Here is a 10,081-nt window from a genome sequence, read left to right as displayed (position 1 = left end):
ATGCATACATTTGAGTTCTGATGAGGTAAGACCTTTGCTCATAAGGCATTTAAAAGTTACATTCTTCAAGAATCAATGGCTACATATTAATACTTTTAAGGTAAAAAAAATGTATGTACCAATTCACAATTGCCCCTTTAATAATGGATTTAATGTAATTAATTAATTAATTAATTAAAGTATTCTGATGTCAACCAGATGCCATTAAACAGGTACCCACTCACATAAAAAAACTCTCCAATCCATTATTATGGAAATATATCACCACAAACACTCTCTCTTTCTCTTTCTCTCTCTCTCATACACAATGTGTGATTCATATGACCAGTCCACCTGGTCGTGCTGCTGCTCCAGTTTCAACTGTTCTGCCTGCAGCTATGGAACTCTGACCTGTTCACCGGACATGCTTTCTCTCTCTCTCCCTTTCTCTACTGCTCCTGCTGTCTCGACCTCTGAATGCTTGACTATGAAAAGCCAACTGACATTTACTCCTGAGGTACTGACCTGTTGCACCCTCTAAAACCACTGTGATTATTATTTGACCCTACTGGTAATCTATGAACATTTCAACATCTTGAAGAACAATCTGGCCTTAATGGCCATGTACACTTATAACCTCTACCTGGCAAAACCAGAAGAGGACTGACAACCCCTCAGAGCCTGGTTCCTCTCTAGGTTTCTTCCTAGGTTCCTGCCTTTCTACAGAGTTGTTCCTAGCCACTGTGCTTCTACATCTGCATTTCTTGCTGTTTGGGGCATTAGGCTGGGTTTCTGTATAAGCACTTTGTGACATCTGCTGATGTAAAAAGGGCTCTATAAATACATTTGATTTGATATGGCCAATATACCACCATTGGCTATATCCAGGCGCTCTGCATTGAGCTACGCATAAGGAATAGCCCTGAGCCATCATATATTATTAGCCTTATACCGCTTACGCCTCGATCCCACCGACAGTGCTAACAGTTTGGTACATTCATTTCCAATGGAATGCTGTGTTTGCCTTGCAGCATTGGTTGCAGAGGCAGTTGCAATGCGTTATGTGTGGTGCATACGTTGGATTTATTGAAGTTATGCGTCAAACTTTACCCATAGACGGCTTCACATGGTAGCAGAAGGTGAATGTTGAACTTTGTTGCACATATTCAGATGATGCTATGTACTATTTTGCGCTAAAAAACACTGCTAGTGTGATTGAGGCGTTATTGCTTAATAAGTATAAACCGGATGCAACCAGGATATAGACGGTCTATGAATTGGCGTATGAGAACGTGAGTAGATTACCTTGAAAACAACGGGCGGACATCTTGGACGCAGTATCCAGTTCTTATTATACCGCAGTGCCTTTGTCCAAGAAGCCCATATACAACAGAGGAAACCCGTTGCAGTGCAAGCAGCCATCTTGGATAGACAGCCAAGGCAGATATTTCAGGCAGGATAACCTACAGATCCCTTCTGAGCAGCTCAAGACATAAAACCGACAATTCCCGGTGAGAACAAAAACACGATATAGACGTGCTCGTATCCACATATAACACATTTATAAAACTGTAAACATGTGTTGTCTTACTTAGTAAACTAACAACTAGCTAACGTACTACGCTAATTTGCTAACATGGCAGCTAGCTGTCAAGCCTAGCTAACCAGTAGTTAACGTTTCCAGTCAACGAGTTTCATAAATTGGCAACGTTTACTAGAAGGGTGACTACTAGCTATCTAACGAGATGTATTTTGCTTTGTATATATTTGTTTTTACCATTCTTCAGTTCCCGTGGTTTTGGCTAGCCATTGTGGTTTTCGGTCTATCTGTATTTCGGGAACAGGCTGTTGAATTTCGGTAACTATCTAGTATAAGTAGCCAGCTAGCTGACCGGAAGAGTAAGTTGGCTAATGTTCGGTACCTATCACAATTGTTGGCGCAACATTTCACTTAAGGTAGCTAGTTTATGTTAGAGTTATCACGGCTCATCATGGTAACGTTACTGTCTTTTTGACCGACATAGTTATCTAGCTACCTATTTGTAGAGCCAATAAATGATGACACGCATTATGATTAGCTTGTTTCTAGCTGGCTAGTTAGCTTGTTAGCTAGCAGGTCAGGGACGATAGCTAACAACGTACGAGACTAGGCCCAATGTTATGGTCATAGCTAGAAATGTAGCTACTCCAATTAGCTACCCACCTCTCCCCAAGCTCCTTTGCCTGAATTAGCTAGATATACATTTCTCTTAGCGTCCAATCATCTACAATAAATAGATGTTAGCTAGCCAGCTATCTCAACAGACACCAACTGACGTTGCCACGGTTTGTGTTAACAACATCAGTTAGCCCGACAGCTAGGTAGCCACCCATGGCCAGCTGATGGATGGTGCTGAATCCTTAGCCAAATTAGTTTGTCAATCTTTTCCATTTCATGTAGCTAGATATAATCAGACGTGTAGCTACTTGAAATGTCAAAGATCAGTCACAAGCCAACTGTATTGTTCTGCGATAGTGTCATTCATCAAAGTACATCATTATTAACTTACTGAACAAAAATATGAAGGCAACAATTTCAAAGATTGTACTGAGTTACAGTTCATAGAAGGAAATAAATTCAATAGGCCCTACTCTATGGGTTTCACATGACTGGGCAGGGGCGCAGCCATGGGTGGGCCTGGAATGGTGTAGGCCTACCCACTGGGGAGTCATGCCTGCCCCCCCCACACACACACACACACACAAACACAAAAGGGCTTTATTACAGACAGAAATACTCTTCAGCACCCCCCTGGGCTGGTGTGGTTAAATGTGGTCTGTGGTTGTGAGACCGGTTGGATGTAATTTTATTTATTTTTATTGAACCTTTTATTTATTTAACTAGGCAAGTCAGTTAAGAACAAATACTTTTTTACAATGATGGCCAAACCCGGAAGACGCTGAGCCAATTGTGCGCCGCCCTATGGGGATCCCACTCACGGCCGAACGTGATACTGCCTGGATTCAAACCAGGGACTGTAAGTGAAGCCTCTTACACTGAGATGCAATGCCTTAGACCGCTGCGCCACTCCGGAGTACTGCCAAATTCTCTAAAACGATGTTGGAGGCGGTGTATGGTAGTGAAGTTTACATTCAATTCTCTGACAACACCTCTGTTGGACATTCCTGCATTCAGCATGCCAATTGCACACTCCCTCAAAACTTGAGATTTGTGTCGTGTGACACAACTGCACATTTTAGTGGCCTTTTATAGTCCCCAGCACAAGGTGCACATGTGTAATGATCATGCTGTTTAATCAGCTACTTGATATGCCACACCTGTAGATAGGTGGATTATCTTGGCAAAGGAGAAATGCTCACTAACAAGGATCTAAAAAGATTGGTGCACTTTTTTTTGTGTGTGCGTATGGAACATTTCTGGGATCTTTTATTTCAGCTCATGAAAACGGGACCAACACTTTACATGTTGCATTTATATATTTTTCGTAGCTCAGCCAGCTATCCAGTAATCACACGGATGACTAGGGACCTCACGATACAATATTATCACGCTACTTAGGTACTGATATTATATGTATTCCGATTCTATATTGTGATTTTATTGAGATTCGATGTTCCAAACATATTGCTCACCATAAGTCTTCTGCAGAGGGACAAGGGGAGAGCCATGAGTAAAACAAATTGGCTTCCTTTTTTAGAAAGATGGAGAACAAGCTATGAAGGAAAAACTACTGGAGTTTTGGTGCAGGTACAGCCATCTAACGCAAACATAATATTGTCAAAACAATAATATTCCGACATATAATCCCCCCCCCACACACACACATACACCATGCATCCTTATCTAGGCCTTGTCTCAGCCAGCTCATAATCACATAAATATTTATTTGTTATGATACAAATTAGGCTTTGATTAGGTTGGAATATGAATGTATTCATGTAGAAGTGTCACCATATGACAGATACTCATCTGTGTGACATGAGCAGAGGCATTTGGTATTTTCTTGGCCTTGAATTTGATTTATATTAATTCCCTTATTACAATTGCACATCACACAGTAAATGAAAAGAAATGCACTGTATGTGTGTTGATGAAAACCACGTTCTGCAAGTGTTTTGTTCATTCCATCTCTGCCTTTGGTTCTGATCACAACCCAAAGGCATGTGCAATTTACCACAGGATTTGGATGTTGTGTGACAGTATAACAATATGGCAATGAGTCAGAGAAGAGAGCAAACAGCCCATATGTGTGTGTGACACCGATTTAAAAAATAAAAAAAAATAAAAAATAATAATATATATATATATATATATATATTTGTTCAACAACAGGAAATGGATGTGATTAAAAAGAAAGAGGTGACCGCTCTCTGTTTTATGAATCGGTGTGAGTGGATGGATAAGCATTGAGACTGCAGTTTGGTCACATGCTGCTCTCAATCGCCCTCTCCTTGGATGGATACTCCACCTGGGCTTCACTCAGGAAAAGGGGAGTTTTCCCCCATCATTTACCCAAAGAAGGAATAGGTCTAGCGTTAGTGTCCAGAATATACGTGTTTGTGTGTGTATGGCTCTTGTAGTCGTATAGTTGCCGCCTAATGGAGAAACTCTCACATATGAGCCTTATGTGGTGGCACCACATAAGAGGGTCATGTGAGGGGTGGCAGTCAGGTTAGCAGCAAGGCAAGCAAGTAGTCCGGACCTCACACACCACTGACACAGTTGTTAACAGCAGGGGAAAATAGTTTTACCACCAGTTTAAATTGGTTCCTTAGAAAAGCAGTCAGGTGTGGTAGACCACTTCACGGTCAGTGTATCAAATCCCTCACCAGAGCTTATCCCACACCCTAAGTACATGATTTCCCCTACCTCATCAATTGCCTTTGTCCTTGTTTACCCCACAGCTTCTCTTCTGAACTCTCTGCACTATTGTTTTTCAAGCAGCTAGAGCTGCAAAGGGGAGTGTTTTGCTGCAGGGGTGTGTGGCCCCCAAGGGTCTCTGACCAACCACGTACTGAGAGGAAAAGGGTAAGATGACACCTTAACCTGGAATTACCCCACTCAGCCAATTAGCACGCATCCACTCACTTCTGTTCTGGATGACGCTGCTCTCTCCTCCCTGTGTAGTTTACTCAATCTGCCTCTGCATATCACAATGAGAGAATCCCTTTTCTTCATCCTGCTCCCCGGTTTCACTTTCTACTTCTGTCTTTCACCTTCTCCCATCTTCTCTCAATTCACCCTAGCTCAAAATAGAAGCAATTGTCATAGTGCTAAATTGTTTAGCAGGAAAACTTGGTCGTTGAACAGCAGGCCATAGCACAGCTCTTTTTCTGGTTGGCACCAGGCTCTGTTGCGTAGCGATTTGAATCTACAAACCTGCTTTAACTGCAATGCCGTTATAACTACTGTACTTAACCACAGGCTAAAGAGGAATTTACTGGATAGAGGGAAACAAAATGGGACACTGGGATTACCATGATAATAGATTACTTAGTCACTGGTATTCACAGGTTGTACTTTATAGGCTACTATCCAGGGTGGTTGAATTTGAATTCTACTTGCATTACAGATGTCAGCTCTCAAACTCCAGTGTTAGACCCCCCAAAAAAAAAAAAAAATATATATATATATATATATATATTGGTCGACCGAGATGTGTATTTTCCATATTTAGACACACCCTATGTTTGAATCAAATCAACTATATAAGCTTGTCTGATGCTATAAGCACTGTGATTAAAAATGAATACACAGATTACTGAAGAGGGTGTCAGAGATCAATATAGCCTAACCAGAAAAAAAGTTAAACCATTCTTGGCGATTGGGAAACAAGCAAACCCATTAAACTAAAGCCGTTATAATGGTTTCGATGTTATGGTCTTCAATGGTAAAAATCCCTAACACATTGTATAGTGTTTTCCAATGGGGTTGGGTGTAATGGTACATGTCACTAATCAGACTACATGTTTTCTAAGAATTTGATTGAAAAATATAACGACTGCCATACAATTGTATTTTATTAGGGTTGTCACAGCATTTTAGTCACTAGCTGATTTCTCCATCAAAGTTTGGGCTTGTAAGAAAAGTCTTCATATGAGAATTGCACCATACAGATAGCCCTCTCAGAGAGCTGCCATTTTTGACTGTTCAAGGTCAAGTTGGGTTGAAGGACAAGCTGAATTGCTTTCATGGAGGACTGGCTCGACCACACAATGCATTTTCACCATGAGCTAAAGCTTTTTACCCGAAGTTGCAAAGAAAAAGTTATCCTTTTAACCCCCGTACCCCCGTCGAAATGTAATTATCATAATATAAAAAATCCCATCAAAATCTGTTAGTTTTAAGTTAGAGACATAAACTTTTTTTTGCATGGGCTGAGCCTCAATCCGCCGATGTCGCCCTTCCACGCCTGAGGTGAAAGGTGGCAGAGCTAGAGCAGTGTCAGACCATGAGACATCCTGAAAATCGGTCTTCTCACAACAATGTCTGTAACGCCAGACCGGTTTGGCCATAGTAACTTTTATAACCCCTCTATGGAAAGGTGAGTCTCCTTCTTGTGCTTTTTGAGGTGGACTGACTCCTCTGTAAACTACTGTCACACCCCTTTTACTCTGACTATCTGTGAGTCCTCAGAGCAGTTTGTTGCTTGAGGTTTATGAGGCAGAGTGGGAGCCCCCATGGCTAGGAAACACTCCATTGAACATGGCACATAATGATAATGAACAACCCCAACATAAACACCTATTTGGTGCTATGCAGTTCTAGCTTTCATTGAGTGAGATTAGGCTACATCTCCAGAGAAGTCCTCTATCTTTGTCATGATGGAAAAACAAGGGGGTAAGTGGTTTTTTATTTAATTTATTTAACCTCACAAATTTGACATTCATTTCGTAGATGAATAATAACCAATTAACTAACCATTTGACTGATTTGACTGCTGACCTAGAGATTGTAATTAGGGGTGTGAATGTTTAAACTTTTAAGCAAAATCTGGGATCCTTTACATTTAAGAAATATCACTAATGGAAAAATGTTTTTCCCCCCTTAAAATTTTAAATCACATTGCAGCTTGTTCGCCTGCTCTCTCATCGCTAAACACAATCTCATCGTTAGTCTTCGGTCTGTTGCGTGTACAATTAGCCTATTCTTTGATGATAGGCCCTGCTTTACTGAAGTTGAGACATTGCCTGGTGGCTGACCTGCCTATAATGTGCCTCTCCCCGCTCGCTCTCTGTCCCTTGCTAGCTCGCTATGAAAGATGCAAGTGTTTGTTCTCGGAAGTATGGTCTCAACGTAGACTTTGATCTGAAGCCATTCTTGTGGTTGTTGTGATTTTGCTCTTCATTGTACATGTTTGTAGGTCTACGTAGCCAAATTGTATCTATGATCATATGCTATCCATTCATGTTTATATCTGAGAATTAACCAATGATGTCAGGGCACACCCGGCCATGATTACAGACACCTGTGCGTCATTTGACACTATATAAACTAGTGACCCGCAGTGTTTGTCATTATACCCTGATGAAGACGGCTTGTCTGTCCAAACGTTGGTAATTTAAATGATTGTATCTGAGCTCCTAGAGTGGACGGCTCTCCGTTCTTGGACGTACGGTGGCTAATAAGTCTCCTTTGTTCCAAAATACTGAATCTTTAGGAGTCGATTCCTAGCAGATTTTTTGTTTCTACTGAATATGTCTGAATGTCTTGGTATGTCACAGTATTTAACTAACTTTAAGGTAATTTTTTAGGAGAGGGCTGTCTGTGCAGGCAGAAAATCTATGCACAGACAGTTTGAGGTTATTTGATTGACAATTCTGGTTGCCTAGTGATGGACATTTGTCGAGCTTCAGAAGCGGTATTCCTTTACAGACAAACAAAAAATAATGGCTGTTTTTTAAACCGGTGTTTGGAACCAAAATTGAGGATCAGAACCGGGAACGAAAGTGATCTAAACTGTTCTGTAACAGAACCGTCATTTTAAAAGCATGTGAACCGGTAAATAACACTTTTTTTAAAAAACATTTAATTTTTTATTTTAGGCCACCAAAAAACACAGCAAAGCCCCTATGCAATGCCTTCACTCTGTCACTCAAACTTATTCCAGTGCCTGCCTGCTAGCTGAAAATCTTTGCCAGTGCGTGTAGGCTTCAGCCTCCTCCGAAACTTAGGCTACTGGAGTCTACTGACATTACAAGCGTGATTCAGAAATTAGGACTAGAGATTTTTTTATTAGAGAACAATGGACTAACTTGTTCAATGCTAATTAAGGAAACTATAGTTATCATGTTTCAAATTGGATTTATTAACTACAAAAAGACGTGTTTATTTTCATTCTGGTTACGCTCTGCACACATAAGCTTGTTAGCTAGCTAGCTCTGGTTGGAAGTTCAAAGATATTGAAGTTCCTCCATAGAAGCCGCTCCTTCGTAGGTATAATTCTGTGGGTCTAATTTATCTGTTATTTTACCAGGTAAATTGACTGAGAACGCGTTCTCATTTGCAGCAACGACCTGGGGAATAGTTACAGGGGAGATGGGGATTAATGAGCCAATTGTAAACTGGGGATTATTAGGTGACCGTGATGGTTTGAGGGCCAGATTGGGAATTTAGCCAGGACACCGGGGTTAACGCCCCTACTCTTACGATAAGTGCCATTGGATCTTTAATGACCTTGAGAGTCAGGACACCCGTTTAACGTCCCATCCGAAAGACGGCACCCTACACAGGGCAGTGTCTCCAATCACTGTCCTGGGGAATTGGGATATTCTTTTAGACCAGAGGAAAGAGTGCCGCCTACTGGCCCTCCAACACCACTTCCATTAATGCATGTCATAACAAGATGCCCAGCACTTCAAGCAAAGCCTCCTCCTCGGCTCCTCCACCCTCTCGCTCTCTCCCCGATCGCAGAATTTCGGGGGAACAAAATAAATTGTTTCTGTTAAGAATGAAACTAATAGAAAACAATTTAGCTTCCAACTCCTGGTTTAAATGTTAAACAAAATTGTCTGTTTGTCATATCCCTAATTGTAATGGAAAACTACAGATTGTAGGTTCATCATGGGATGGTAATAACGAGGAGTCTGGCTCTGCTGCATCTCATCTTGTTACAGTCCATAGTTCTGTTGTAAATAGGATTACGGCTTCTTGGAATAACTCCCCGGACAGGCCCTCTCCATGTGTGCGTGCATGTGTGATCTATGATGAGCCTCAGCCTGATTTTGCAGCCTCTCTGAGAGTACTTGTTTGGCCTCGCTTCCTCATCTAGGCTTAGGCCATTGTCTAGTCCTTTTACACAACCTGCCCACAAAGTACGTCCCGACTCCAAATTATATTTCTGTTCTCCTGAAGTGTATACTTGTTCACTACTTCCATCAAATCTAAAATAATTAGATTGGTGAAGGCATGGGCTAGAGGGAATTTCCACCATATTTTTTTTATTCCAGTCTTTTCCTTTCAAATCAATGAAGGGCAGTGAGCAAGTGCACACTTTGGGAGGAACAAGAGATGGCCTAATTGGGACGAAGCCGGTGTCAGTTGTCTGAAGCTTGATGACTTCATGCTGATTTGATGGACAGACATTGGTTTGGTTAGGCCATGTAGATTCATTTCATATAGATATTGGAGTTAAAGATACTGACTGTATATTGACTTTGTGGTCAGATACATTGCTATCTGATGGTTTCATCTCCAGCTGTGTTGAATCTAGTCTCAAACCAGACCCTAGGCACAACAGTGACTACGGGCTGGTTTCAATGATGGACTCTTTTGGCATAGAGCAACTACATTACTGCCGATGTCACTGCCTTATCCGTTTGAATAAAATACCAAATAATCTAACAAAAGGGAGATCAGAGGTTACTTTTAATGAGTGCATTTCACAAGTGGCTAGTTTGCCTCAACTACTACCTTTACTAAAACCTCTAAAGGTTTAGCTTGTAAACTTTTGGTTTCGGATCGCAGCGTTCTAGCATGTCTGCCTTGTGATTTGTTGGGAGAGTTGTCTCTGAAGAGCACCCACCCCTGAAAAATATTTTTCCTTTATCGAAGTTATCAGAGGAGTCCATCATTGAAACCAGACCCTAGTTACTGTTGCCT

The 10,081-nt window shown here is 41.3% G+C and overlaps 1 protein-coding gene across 1 annotated transcript in view; it reads left to right on the top strand.

The window, feature by feature from the left end:
* The first annotated feature begins 1,031 nt into the window (after window positions 1-1,031).
* LOC118373068 (ras-related protein Rab-14) overlaps window positions 1,032-10,081 on the top strand; it is a 107,710-nt gene continuing 98,660 nt past the window's right edge. The window contains exon 1 of the mRNA XM_052459884.1: window positions 1,032-1,490. The gene's annotated coding sequence lies outside the window, so the exon portion shown is untranslated. The remainder of the gene's footprint in view (window positions 1,491-10,081) is intronic.

Source organism: Oncorhynchus keta, chromosome 13 (assembly GCF_023373465.1).
Source record: "Oncorhynchus keta strain PuntledgeMale-10-30-2019 chromosome 13, Oket_V2, whole genome shotgun sequence".
NCBI lineage: Eukaryota > Metazoa > Chordata > Actinopteri > Salmoniformes > Salmonidae > Oncorhynchus > Oncorhynchus keta.
The sequence above is the reverse complement of the archived record's forward strand: the minus strand, read 5'-3'. Positions and strand labels throughout refer to the sequence as shown.